Below are 13,348 nucleotides of genomic sequence, written 5' to 3'. Positions count from 1 at the left end.
CAACATTTTATATAATTTACATATACATATGTACAGATTTGTACATATGTTCAGAGCAGTATTATACATATGTCTGTATGTATATATGCTATTATATATACCAGATAATAAAAGGGATTTTGGAAGGGTAGTATTGCTGAGTCAAAGGGAGTCTTCATTGTTCATTTTGTTATATATTTCTAGATGGCCATTCCAAAAAGATTCCAACAATGAATACTCTCATCCTTAGGGCCTCTGGGGCCTGAGAGGGACCATTTTCCATTTTCCGCATTTTCACTTTTCCATATCTGAGGGAGGGATTGGAAGGAAGGCATTTCCTTCATATGTTAATGAACTTCTTTTGTGAATTGTCTGCTCCCTCCTTTGCCCCCTGTTTTCCTATTGCTTGCTTTGTTTTATTTTAGGAAGCTTAAGCCTTTCCCTGTCATATGTGGTGCAAATAGCCAATAACTCTTCCTCATTTGTCATCTGCCTAATGACAGTTCTAGTGAGTTTTGCCATACAGAGGTTTTCAATTTCTCTCTCTTTTCTTTTATGATTTCTGGTTTTCATGACATACTTAGAAAGGCCATCCACACCCCAGGATTCCTTCTAGTACTTTTATGGTTTCAATTTTTTTACATTAAATTTCTGAGCCATCTGGAGTTTATTTCAGTGTGGCGTGCAAGAGAGGAAATCCAGCTTGTTTTTCCACATGGCCAGTTATTCCAACATCATCTCTCGAATGATACACTTTTAATCCACCGATATGAAATCCACCCCTCCCTGATCATCCACTGCACTTGCAATTAACCTTCATCCTTTCCCCCATTCAGTTAGCAAGTACTTCTTATGTGCCCAAGCATGAGACGTGTTTCCTACCACAAGCAGGAAGAAGAAAGGAAAGAGACAGCAGACAGTGACTTTACAGACTAGTGGGTAGACTAGGGGAGAGACACCTAACTGGTCTTGGAGTGGCAGAAGGAAGGAGAATTCTCAAATGGCACCCCAGTTTCCAGCTGGGACAGCTGGGTGAATGGAGTTACCTTATCACTCAGATTGAGAGCATACAGGGACATGGCTCTGGACGACTTGTGGCGAAGAGATGCCCCAGGGCAAGGGTGGAGGCTGAGAGACATGGAGGAGGTGAGTGAGAACGCTGGCTTAGCTTAACATGGTGGTGGTGGTAAAAGTGGGCAGACAGACGCAGGGTCTGGGTATATTTTCAAGGTAGAGCTGCAATCAAGACTTACTGATGGATTGGACGTGGAGATGAGGGAAGGAAGAACAATCAAGGTAACCACCTAGTCCTTTGACCTGCACATCTGGGAGATGCAACTGAAGAAGAGGAGGAAGACTTGGAGAAGAGAGATTTGGAGGGCATGGAGATCTGTTTGAACACGTTCCGTTTGGGAGATGCCTGGCTGGTTCAGTCCGTTGAGCATCTGCCTTTGGCTCAGGTCATGATCCCAGGGTCCTGGGATCGAGCCCCGCATTGGGCTCCCTGCTCAGCAGGGAGCCTGCTTCTCCCTCTGCCTCTGCCCCTCCCCCTGCCTGTGAGCATACATGCGCTCTCTCTGTGTCAAATAAATAAGTAAATCTTTGAACATGTTTAGTCTGAGTCAACCTTTAGACATCGAAAGGGAGGAAAAAGGTTTCCTCTTAGGGTCTTTGGTTGGATCTAAATATTAGACTGACACAGATTAACAAGAGGGAACCATACACATTTATTTAATAAAAGTTTTATGTGACATGGGAGCCTTCCTAAGGAAGCAAAAACCCGAAGAAATGGTTAAACCTGTTTTCATAGTAGGTTTGGTGAAGAGTGGAAAGTTGTGAAAAGATAGGATAGGATAAAGACTTGGAGCTAAGTGCAGTAAACTGCAAGGGAATTTAGCAGGACCTGTTTTTTCAGATACCTCTTGACATCCCCTACCCTTTGGACGTTGTTTTCCTCAGAGCATATAGGGAGGGCACATGGGGAGGGCACTGTCACATGAGGGTCTTACGATCTGCTTCAGGGAGTAAGGGTGGCAAGAGGGAGAAGGGGAAGGTCGGAAAGCTTTCTGCTTATGCCGTCTTCTCAAACTCTTTCATCTTAAAATATTCAATATACCAGGGTGCCATGCTTTGGGGTAACATGTCCTAAGCCCCACCCACAGCCATATGGTGATTTCATTGAGCATCTTCCCATGTAAGAAGCTCTATTTTTAGTACTTTCCATGTAACCTTTACAACCCCAGGAGGCAGGTGCTGGCTTTCTCACCTGTATTGTACAGGTTAGAAATAGAAACCAGAGAGGGCAAATAATTTGCCCAGGTCACACTGCTATTCATTGGCACAGCCAGGATTTGTTCCTAGACAGTCTAGATCCAGAGGCTGTGCTCCTAACCTTCAATACCTCCAGATAAGTAGAGTGTCAGGGAGGCCAAAGGCAGCATGTTTTTTTCCAGAATGAAGGCGCGATCAACCATGATTAAAAGGTTAATAATCAAGGGCAGAGATGTGAGCACTGGGTTTGGAAACATGGAGATCATTTGTAGCCTTGACAACATTTTAAGAGAGTGTTAGGGTTGAAATCTTAAATGGAAATGGGTTTATGAGGCAGTGGGAGAAGTAGAGATAGTGAGCCTAGACACCTCTTTCACCGAGTTTTGCTCAGCAAAGAAGCAGAGAAAAGGGACACGGACTGGAGATGGGAGTAGGTTTAAGGAAGATTCTTTTATTTTTTAGTGTGGATGGGAATGCTCCAAATGATACAAAAGAGATAAGGGATAATTACAAAGAGGGCTGTCCTTGTGAATGTGAGATGGGAAAGATCCAGAAACTTATAACGATACTATTTGGCATAGTTGTGTGACCTTGCCAGCACTATGATTGCCTTGGGGAAGGCATTTGTCCAGATTTGATGCCATGTCAAGTAGAGGTGACTGAGGGACAGTACAATAAAGGATATTCAGATGTTGACAAGAGAGTTGTCAAAGTGATGGGCCATTGTCTCTAAGCTGTATAGGGAGAGAAGCAAGCAGAGGAAAAGGTAATGGATGGGGGAAAAGTAGAGGAGCAAACAGGTGGGAAGTTCCCTGTGATCTGGAAAGATAGTCACTATCTTTCCTCAAAAGTCTATGAACAAGCCTGTTAGAAAGAGAGGAGGTAGGGGTCAGAAAGTGGAAGCTTCCAGAGGTGACAGGATACAGGCTGTGCCTGCTGGAAGAGGAGGCTGAGTGGAACTGACAAGATCTTCAAAGAGGTCAAAGTCAAAGAACCAGGAGGCCTGAAAGGTGGTGATGAATGGTCCACAGGCACAGGTGCTGAAGTTACACACTTAACTACTCCACCTCCCGGTCACTTTCTCACATCCACGTGATCTCAGTGGAAAAGCAGGATGAGCCAGGTAGGAAGACTTGCCTGAATGTTGGATGGTGTGTTAGCCAGTTGGCCTGACCTGTGAAGGAGAATTTTTCACGCCAGGGCAGACTAGTTTGTCTAGAGGTACATGGGGTGTGGGAGAAGGAAGAGCGTCTATAGGGTGGGGATGCAGGGAGCCTTGTTTCAGTTAAGGAGGAAGTGGAGAAGTTCCTTCTAAGGAGAAGTGGAGCAGCTAGAGTGGCACCATCCAAGACAGAAAGTTCGGTCTGTACAGGAGCAGCTAGCCACATGTGCTTATGGAGTGCTTGAGATATGGCAATCGTGACTGAGGAACTGGATTTTCAATTTCATTCCATTGTGATCAATTACATTTAAATAGCCTCATACAGTCAGTGGCCACTCTAATGGCTAGTGAAGCTCTAGAGAAATGTGCTGCTTAAGGAGCTGCAGGCCACAAAGTCACCGCTGGGCAGGTTGGGAAGGAAGGGATGCCAGGGAGCCTAGAGCCATTTGGTCAAGGTACAGGTACAGGTTACTGGGGCCAAATGGAATGAACAGGACACAGATCCTGTCTCCTCCTCACTCCCACTGTCTCCTCCCCACATCCTGGCTTTCCTGATCCCTTGTGATGAGAGCCAGACCGTTCTTGCTATGCTGAGATGTGAGTTTCCACCCACGAGGGCTTTGGCCAGCCGCTCCTTGACCCTGCTCAGGCAGTCTCTGAACTCTTCCATCCAGTGTCTCAAAGGCTATTTCTCTTGAGGAGATCAAGGCAGCTAAGCACTCAGGGAGGTTTCCAGAAAAGACGAATAGGAAAGCACACATCCTGAAAGAGGTGAGTCACAGTGACCTGGCTTTCCTGTGTAAAAGAGTTTCAAGAATCCCCTGCATTTCCCCTTCCCAGGTAGGCATTTCCCAAGTGCGAGGGAATGCTTAACCAAAAAGAACAAATCAGAAACTCTTGGAGCTGGACAGACCCACAGGTTGCTGGGGGCTCAGCTCTACTGGCCAGTGGTTTAACCTGGCCAAGCTTGGCAGGGTCCCTGAGTGAGAGTTCTGATCCCTGCCACGCAGACCTAGCTGTTCCGAGGTCAGTTTTCCCTTGCAGGCTGCATCTCCACGCCCCTCCCCCCGCCCAGGTCTTCCAGCCGAGAACACCAGTCATGTCGGAGGCTCTCCACACACCCCAACACCAAGTCTGGCCTTCCTGTTTTTTGAGCAGGTGGTAGCTTCCACGCCATTCTTCTTCTGGGCCAGTACTCACAGAGCAGTGGAAATCAGTCTTTCAAGTGGGTCCTGAGAGTCTGGGCTGCTTCTGGGGCATTAGCAGGGCCTCTAAGGGGCAGGGCTTGGGGCTGGCTTGGGGGAGGGGCTCTCAGCAGGGCCAGACAGCCTCCAAATTCCCCTGTCGCTGGGACCCTCAGCATGGCCCCTTGCCCAGAGTAGCTGAGCTTGGGGATGAAGGGGCACTGGGCAGGGAGCCCACTGTCTCCTCCTCATCCCTGGGGCCTCCCTGCCGGCCAACTGTACTAAAACTCCGGAAAACCATGGCGGGGAGGTTTTCCAATTAGAACATTCTTTTTCCGATCTGTGGATGATTCTTAAAGCAGCAAAAAGCCATTCTTCAGGGCATGCGAGGATTATCTGCCAGCGAGGCCTTGGCTCAGCCTGTGCACTCGTGCTCTGGGGGCCTGGCCTGGGACTGCTTCAGAGCCAGAGACGAGAAGCAGTCTGAGTTCTGGGGTATCAGGTCACATAGGCCAAAACTGATGGCAGAGTGTTTCTTGGACTTAGTCAAAAGCACTGGACAGTCCAGCCTATAGGGGTGGGAGATGTCAAGTTGGCCCTGACCTGCATGGCCTGATCTCCCTGCTCCCAGTAGGGCCACTGCCCACAGAGCAAGAAATCCCAAGGCATAGATTCCTCCCCTTGGAACTGAACTGGTCTGCCTTTCCCATCAGACTCGGAGCTGCTCCAAGACACGACTGGGTCTGACTGGTCTCTAAGTGGGTGGAGGGTGTGGCAGTGTGGTGGGGAACAGGAGGCCCAAAGGGGACACTTGGTGAGTGAGAGTATACATCTGTGCCAGGGAAGGGGACCAGCCCTATAGCTGGGAATACAGGCTGAGGGCAGGGCGGGGGCTCCTCAAAGGCAAGACTGGGCAGGCGGGGTCTCACAGGCAGATTGGATCAGCTCCCAGGAACCTGGAGAGCTGGTTACAGATTCAGAGGTCTGGCCCTGCAGGTTCAGAGCTCCGTAGGGGCCACTATGAGTGCAGCCATGCCTGGGGACCCCTGGCCTCAGGCGACCCACCCTGCTTGGAGCTGGCGGAGTCACCCAGCAAGTGGAAACTGGTTGAAGAGCTTAGGAAGATGAGGCAGCAGGGTGAGCCCTGGAAGGAGGGAGGGAAGAAGGGAATTGGGGTGCAAACAGGAGCCCGGGCCTCCCCACACGTGAACCTGAGTGACAGGGGCTCCATCCAGAGTAACTGGGGACCTGGCTTTAGTCCTAGATTGGTTTCAGACCACCTGTGTGGCCTCAACTAGATGCCATCCCTGTCTGGGCAGGGTCTGGGTCAGGGTTTCGTCTCCAGTCCCCTCCAATATGAGGACGCTGTGCTGGGGCTTTGGGGCCTGACAGCTTTCAGAGCCCCACCCATTAGCCCCCTTCCTGAGCCTGGGAACTTTTTGGCTACACTGGCTTGCCGGAGTTTTTTCCCGGCCCTGGAGCCTCCCTAGCGCTTAGGAGTACTGCTGGCCAGTTGCTTCCACACAGCCACTTATCCCCCTCCTCGCCTTCAACCTAGTCTCCTAGAAGAATCTGTCTTCTTGCCTGCTCATGGGCTGTGACCCCCCCCCCCCCACCCAGCAGGGGTAGAGCCCAGTCTGGAGGCAGCCAACAGCCACAGGGGCTTGGCCCTCAAGTCGTAGGCCAAGGTGAAGTTCATAAAGAAGCCAATATTGGGACTAGGAGTAGGTAGAAGGTCACTACAAATAACACATCTTGTACAGTGTTGTGAAAGTACTTGGTGTGTCTGGATCCCGGTCTGTGAGGACAAGGAGTCAAAGAAGAGGCTGATGAGGTTGGCCGGGCCTTGAAGCCTGGCTGAGGTGGCTGGGGGTGGCCCTGGCAGGGGTTGGGGGGGTTCTGTTGGGGCAGTGAACAGGTGGGCAAGGCAGGGCAGGGTAGGGCAAGGCAGTTACCATTCGAGTCAAACCCGTTTGTGGGCGAGATCAGCTGAAGGGCCTGGCAGCCCGCGAGGGAGGGAGGAGTGGACGAAAGGCTGGTGCTGTTGTGGCATATCTGGCCTGGGTAAGGGCTGAGTCACCTGGGACATGGGAAGAGCTCAAGGCCCCAGGGCAGCCCAACCAAGGACAGCCCTCATTGAGTGGCCACTGCTGTCTTTGGACCCCACTTGTGCTGGTGCTCCTAGCTGAGCCACCCACACTTAAGGCTCTGGACCAAACTTGCCCTTTGCCCGGCCCGGCTGGGCGCTGTCCACCTGAGGGAGCCCGCGCCTTGGGAGGCAAGGGCCACCCTCTCCTTCACCCTTAGATCTATGCCATCACTCTGCCCTCCACATTCCACATCTTTAAGCTAGGGCTTTTTGAAAGGGAAGGGGGCCCGGGAAGAGGATGTGACACACCTTAGGTCATACAGTGGGTATATTTAGGAGTTACGATGCCAAGCAAAATCCATGGCCACCAGCAGCCCAAGGTGGGGGATGGGAAGGCGTTCGATGCTGGTCACCAGACTGGAAGCAGAAAAAGGCTGACTGGCAAGAGACAGAGGAACCAAAGTGACTTTATATATAATTCCCCCGTCACCATCCCCACACACGTCGTCACACGGACACAGGGTCATCTCCTCCCCACCTGACAAAACCCAGGAAGAGAAAATGAGAATACTTCCAGAGTTTCAATCGCCCTTCAATCCCCGCCTTCTGCAATTCCTCTCTGACCCCTTGTGCTTGTCTCTGTGCCCCAGTGACGGCTCAGATGACTAGGACTTGCAATCGATTCAAAAGGCAGAAGGAGGGGAGTGTGGCTGGATCTGCACCACATCTCCTTGGGCCCCCTTACAGTTTGGCTTTTATCCTGAGAGCAACGGGAAGCCATTGAGAGTTGCAGGCGTCTGGACTAGGTGGCGGCAGTGGGTGTGCACGGGAGTCTATGCACTGGAGGCCATTGGGGACCTAGCCTCGAGCCCGTCATCCTGATAGGCCCACATTGGCCAACTGTCGCATCGGAGGCATTGCGTGCACCCATAGGTAGGGCTGGGGCTTCTTCTGATGCTCCCTCCTTCCTAGCCCCGAGCCCCGAGCCCTGTACTTAGCAAGTATTCCCTAAGCAGGAGTCAGTGTCTTTCAGTGTCATGAATGAATGGCACTTATCAAACTGCACTGGCCCTAGGGGTCTGGATGTGTCCCCTGTGAGGTGGCCCCGCTTGCTGACTGGGTGCTCGAAGCATGGCCTTCCAGGGGGCGAACTTCCCTGGTGCCTCCGGTGAGCCCGGCCCCCTCACTCTTCTCCTTCCCAGCCTCTGGGACTTCCTGTATGACCTCAGCCTCTGGGCCCCCGACCCCCCCCTCCCCGACCCTGTCTGGGATTTTCATCTGTAAAATGGATCTAGGAACAGTAGTTCTCAACAGCATTAACCCACAGCATCTGTGGAAGTCATTCGCCCTAGTGGGGGCCGGGTCCCGTCGGGTGCGGGCAGAGGCCTAATAGGCCGCCGGGGCCCTTCGTGTGGCGGAGACCTCCCGGCCTAGGGCCGCAAGCCCGAAGGAATTTGTCTGGAAGTTCTCCACCGTGGCAGAGCCTTCTGGAGCTTGCTCTGGGCTCGGCGAGGGGAGCCCCGGCCTTGATTTCTCCAGCAGCCCCGCGGGGCGGGGCTGGGAAGGGGCGGGCCGGCCGAGGACACTGGCGGGAGAATGTGCGGAATGTGCCAGGCGCATCTACCTACCCCAAGACAGGGCAGGGGAAGGGGGCCGGCCGAGGGGAGGGGCGAGGGGCGAGGCACTGGGCGCCGGTGCAAACCTGTTTGTTCTGCGGGTGGAGTCCAGTCCGCGCCTCCTCGCTGCCCTGCGCGCTCTTCGCTGCACCCGCCGCCCGCTGCCCCGCACCAGCCGCCCCGGCCCGGCCCGGCCCGGCCCGGCTGGGCGCTGTCCACCTGAGGGAGCCCGCGCCTCCTGCCCGCCCGACCCTCTGCCCGCCCCGCGAGCTGGGCACCTGTGCCAGGTAGGGCTGTCGAGTCGCCATTGGCGTGGCCCGTGGAGAGGCAGCGGGGGGGGCCGCGGGGGGGCGCCTGGCCCATGGCCAGCCAGGTGGCAGGAAAGGCTCAGGGCCTCAGTTTCCCCTTCCATAATCCTCAACCGCTCCACGCAGTCCTCCTGGGCTTCCACCAGGGAGGCAAGGCACTTGGTTTACTGGTTTTTCACTGTAAGCAAAGATACTAACCTAGAGAGGCAAAGAAGTCATCTCTGGAAAAGAGGGATTGGCCTGGGGCCAGGGTGCTCTGAGAGTTGATCTGCAGGCAAAAGAATCAGGACATTTCAGATCAGCTAGTTCACATGTCCATTTCGTAGGTAAGAGCACTGAGAGCCGGAGGCTGGGGGGTTGCTTGTCATGAGGATGCGTTCGCCACCGGGCAACCTCCTGGAAGGCTACCAGAAAGGTAGCTGTCCCAGACAGAAGGCGCCGAATCAAGTGTCACCGGGTGTTATCAACAGGCTCTGTGGCCGAATTGTTTGGAGGGGAGCAGGGGAGCCAAGAGCCTTGTCCTCTTTGGAAAGGCAGAATGATACCTGCCACTTCTGAGCTGGGGGCACCTGGGCAGCTCGGTCAGTCCAAGGAAGGAACACATCAGTCCTCCTCCCACCGAGGCCTCCTGGGGGCCCAGATGAGTTCAGTGTGACTGGGGACTGGGCTCTGGAACATCTGCCGTGTGGTAGGAATTGTATTCTCCCTGAGCCGTTTGTCCTTAGCTTTGACATTGTGGAAGGCTGTGCGTCTTAGGATCACACTCTGTGAACCCTGAGGGAGCCCCCTCCCACCCCCTCCCGCATCTGGACCCACTCTAGCTTCAGTCTCATGGCCCTTTAGATTTCTGGTCGCGGTACCTGGCTGGGGACAGGAAGCAGGGTCCCATGCGCTGATTGGTTAGGCTGGGCAGCGGGGAAGGGCTCTGGGTTCCTGCTCCCTCCTCACCAGCTCACCTAATGCTGCAGGGCAAGTCTGGGTGGAAGGGGGAGCAGGGGATGGTCCTACCTTTCCAAGGCCTCCACTGCCCCATCTGAAAAATCAGGGGCAGCCCAGGGGCCGGCTCAGACGCCCTGCTTGCCACTTAGAAGCATCTAGCCAGGACACAGATGCACAGACCAGAGGCCAGCTTGCTGGCCGGCCTTGGTGCCTGCGCTGTTTGTCTCATTACCCCTGGGCCATCCCAGATGGGAAGGAGCAGATCCACCTCACTTGCCCTCCCCCCTCCTTCCACCAGTTATGGGCTTCGGCCCTTGTGCCTTCCTGGCCAGGACTTCAGATGCTCTGGCCTGCCTGGGGGCTCTACACGCAGCTGTGGAAAACTGGTGGAAGGTCCCCAGAGCAGCACTCAGCGTACATTTCAAACCTTTGGCTATTCACAACTCAGTGACACGGGTGGCCCATGACCATACTGGGTGCTGCAGCTCTCAGTGGTATAAACACAAGCTACTCTGACTCGGAGGGTCAGGGAAGGCTTCTTGGAGAAGGAGGGCTTGGAAGCAAGGTGAGGAAATCAGCAGCTGCCAGGTCAAGGTCTCCATATCCTTTGAGGCTGCATGAGTCTAGCCTCTGTCTTATTCCTGAAAAACCAAAGGCAGTTCTTCCCAAGCCCCTATATGTTCTACCCAGAGCCGGGCAGTGGCGGCCTGGAGAGGAATCAGATGTCGGCCTTGCCCCAAGGAGTGACAGTCTGGCTTGGAAGATGGACAGCAACTCAGTAGGGAGCTACCGCCGGCATCGAAAGTGTCTGCCTCACTTCCTCCTCAGTTAGAGTCCTGATCTCAGACCGTCCCCCACCTGAGGGCAGTGAGCTCAGGGGTGGCCCGTGTTTCACCTCAGCCTCCCTCAGCACGCCTGGCACCCCTTGTGCTTCTGCCTGGTGCCCCAGCATCCTCCCAACATGTAGCAGCCCTGGTCCCTGGACCGTCCTGTCTCATGCCAAGAAAAGTCCCAAATCTGGCTCAGTGTCCTCTGGAAGCTGGAAGCCTGCCTCCTTCCTTCCACACTTGGCCTCCCCCGGGGACTGATCCCTTCGGTCTGGATCTTGCTTCGAGCCACAGCCCATGCATAGCGCCGGCCTGCTTTCTGCTTGCTGAGCCCCGAGGCTGCCCCCACAGCCCGGCCCTCCTAGGAGGGGCTGGGACCCTGGCTGGAGAAGAGGAGAGCTGTTTCCCAGGACTTCAGAGCTCTGAAGAGCAGCTTCGTGGTGGCCCAGACTTTTGGACATCATCAGGGCCTCCGCATTCATTTCCACTGGCTGCAGGCACCTGGCTGGCAGGACAAGGGCACCGCACCTGGGGGAAGTAGGCATCGTTGCTTCTGAGAGTCATTGAGCTGGCGGGAGCTCAGGAAGCGGAGCAAGGAGATGAATGGTCGTCGAGTGTGTGCTGGAACACACTAGTGTGTGCTGGAACAGCCTAGTGGTGAGAGAGCAGCTCAGAGGCCAGTCTGGGTTCGAACCCCAGTTCAGCCACCGTCCGGTGGGACAAACCTGAGCAGATCACACAACCTCTGGGGAGGCCTCGGTTTTGTCACTGCTGCAGAAGGGAGCCAAGACCACAGTGTCCCATGGGGGGAGGTTGGGCCAGGCTGGGAGGCATGTGGGCTCCCCACCTAAAGAAAAAGGGTTTAAAAAATCAATGCTAGTCTGTCCCAATGATGCGTATAGTGTCTACCACAGTTAAATTATTTGTCGTGAACTCTTCTGAGGATTTTCTTTAGGGACACATGTGTGACAGTAACATTCGTTGAGGAGTGGCCATGGAGAGGTCAGAAAGTGGGCAGGGCTAGGGTCAGGTCTTTTTTCCGAAAGGGAAACTGAGGCATGGAAGGGAACTCGCTAGAGACTCATTGGGTGTTTGCTGATTACTTGCCTGTGCTGGGTGCTGGGGCACAGCAGTGACTGAGAACTGAGAAGGTGGAGGGGTAGGAAAGCAGGAGGGACAGGTCTGGGCAGAGAAGGATCTGAAAAACGAAAAGTTAAGAGGCCCATTGTCAAACTCTTAATGTGGGGAGGCAGGAACACACAGCTTAAGCACATGTCCCAGGAGTTTTGGATTCTAGAGGGACCCAGAGGTCACTTTCTGGAGCACCATCTAGGTTTTTCCCATGGGATGCTCACTTCCCACTTCAAGAGAGAGCCAAGAAGTGGAGCCTTTGGTGGTGATGGTAGAGGTGGCTCTGGGGCCCTGTGGCCATGTCCCGGGTCAGAGAGGAGACGTGGCCTCTGGGGCCAGTGGTGGGCAGGTCCCGTGCTGCCACAGATTGTCACTGATGGTTCTGGCCTTGGACCCCTTCATCTGGTTCCTGTGATCATTGGCTCAGCGCACGCACTACTTTTTAAAGACTACGTCAGTTTTCCAGAGAGCTTGATGTTACAAGGGGTTCTAATCACGAGAATGGGTGGAAAGGCTTACATCAGGCTGTGCCCGGTTTAGACTAAAAAAACAAAGACCCAGGATTTGTCTCACTACTTCTGCCTGCTGAGTTCCTACTCATTCTTTCATTCTTTGGGGAAGGCCTGAGCCATGGGCACTTCCTTGGGGACATGCAGCATTCTGGCAATGCCCTAGAAGGGCAGCTGTAGGTTCCTGGCTGGCTGTCTGTCTGTCTGCCTAGCACCCAGCCTGGCTGCCAACTTTCCATAAATGGTTGTTGAATAAATGAAACTGTGGCCTTGGGCAAATGCTTTCTCCTCTCCCGAGTCTCCATATTCTTATCAAAAATGGGGACATCGATAATGGGAGGGTGGAGTTCAGGACACTGGGTGTGGGCGGGACAGGAAGGGGAGAAAACCGCTGGGGAGGGTTGGAGCTCTGCTGGGTGGGAGGCGGGGCTGGGTGAGCTTTACTCACCTGTACGGAGGACTAAAGGAATTCTTTGGCCAACGTTAGGGGCAAGTGGGGGGGGACTTCCTTGTCACCAAGCCTGCTCTGGCAAAGGCTGACTAGGTGGCAGCAGTGACGGTACAGGGAGCGGGGAGTTGGTTGAGCTGGGGCTGGGCTCCATCACCGCTGAGTCCCTTTCGGCCCCTGTGGCTGTGTGCAGACAGGGATAGCGTCTCTGCCCCACTGTGATAGGCTTAAGACCGGCTTGGTTCCCAGGCTACGAGGGTACAGGGAGTGGAGGACAGAGGCTGCTCAGGTCCCGAAGGAGGACTCGCACCGTTTTGCTGGGCCCCTTCCCACGCTGTGGCAGGGGAGGTGGAGCCAGGGGTTCTGTTTGGAGCGAGACCTCATGGGCTCCGCTCTCCCCGCCATTTTGGCCCTGCCCAGGCCCCTGGCCTCCACAGCGCATGTCCGAGGGCCCTGCCCAGAAGCCCTTGCTGGCCCTTGAGGCTAAGCCACCTCTGAAATGGCTCTGTCACCCCAAGCAGTCATTGTATCTAGCCTGTAGACAACTAGAAAATGGGCACAGGAGAGCCAGGAGAAATCCCAGGCCTGCAAGAGGAACAGGCAGCCATGGGCTCCCTTCGCCCCTTTGGGGCTAGAATTCTTCATTGTCTCTGGAGAGGGCTGGCTTCCCTCAGACCCTCAGACAGCTGCCTCCCAGGGCGCTCCAGCACTGACGCCGAGAAGTCTAGATTCTGGGATGTTGGGGGTGGGCTGCGGGAAGGTGAAATTCCAGACTTTCATGTAGAAGTCATTTACCTGTAAAGCACATTTACAAATACTCCCCCCCCACACACACACACATTCTTTTTCCACATTACATCTTTGCCTCCGTGATCCAAGTCTCCT

At 54.2% G+C, this 13,348-nt stretch overlaps 1 protein-coding gene across 3 annotated transcripts in view; it reads left to right on the top strand.

Moving 5' to 3' along the window:
- The first annotated feature begins 8,398 nt into the window (after window positions 1-8,398).
- The window catches only part of ZNF185 (zinc finger protein 185 with LIM domain), a 53,366-nt gene continuing 48,416 nt past the window's right edge, over window positions 8,399-13,348 (top strand). For 2 of the 3 annotated variants that reach the window (XM_004776662.3, XM_004776660.3), the window contains exon 1: window positions 8,399-8,588. The gene's annotated coding sequence lies outside the window, so the exon portion shown is untranslated. The remainder of the gene's footprint in view (window positions 8,589-13,348) is intronic. The other variant, XM_004776663.3, reaches the window with a different exon arrangement.

The sequence above is a fragment of the Mustela putorius genome, unplaced genomic scaffold (assembly GCF_011764305.1).
Source record: "Mustela putorius furo isolate JIRA1106 unplaced genomic scaffold, ASM1176430v1.1 tig00003899_pilon_pilon_pilon, whole genome shotgun sequence".
NCBI lineage: Eukaryota > Metazoa > Chordata > Mammalia > Carnivora > Mustelidae > Mustela > Mustela putorius.
Note: the sequence above shows the minus strand (reverse complement) of the source record. Positions and strands in the feature narration are given on the sequence as shown.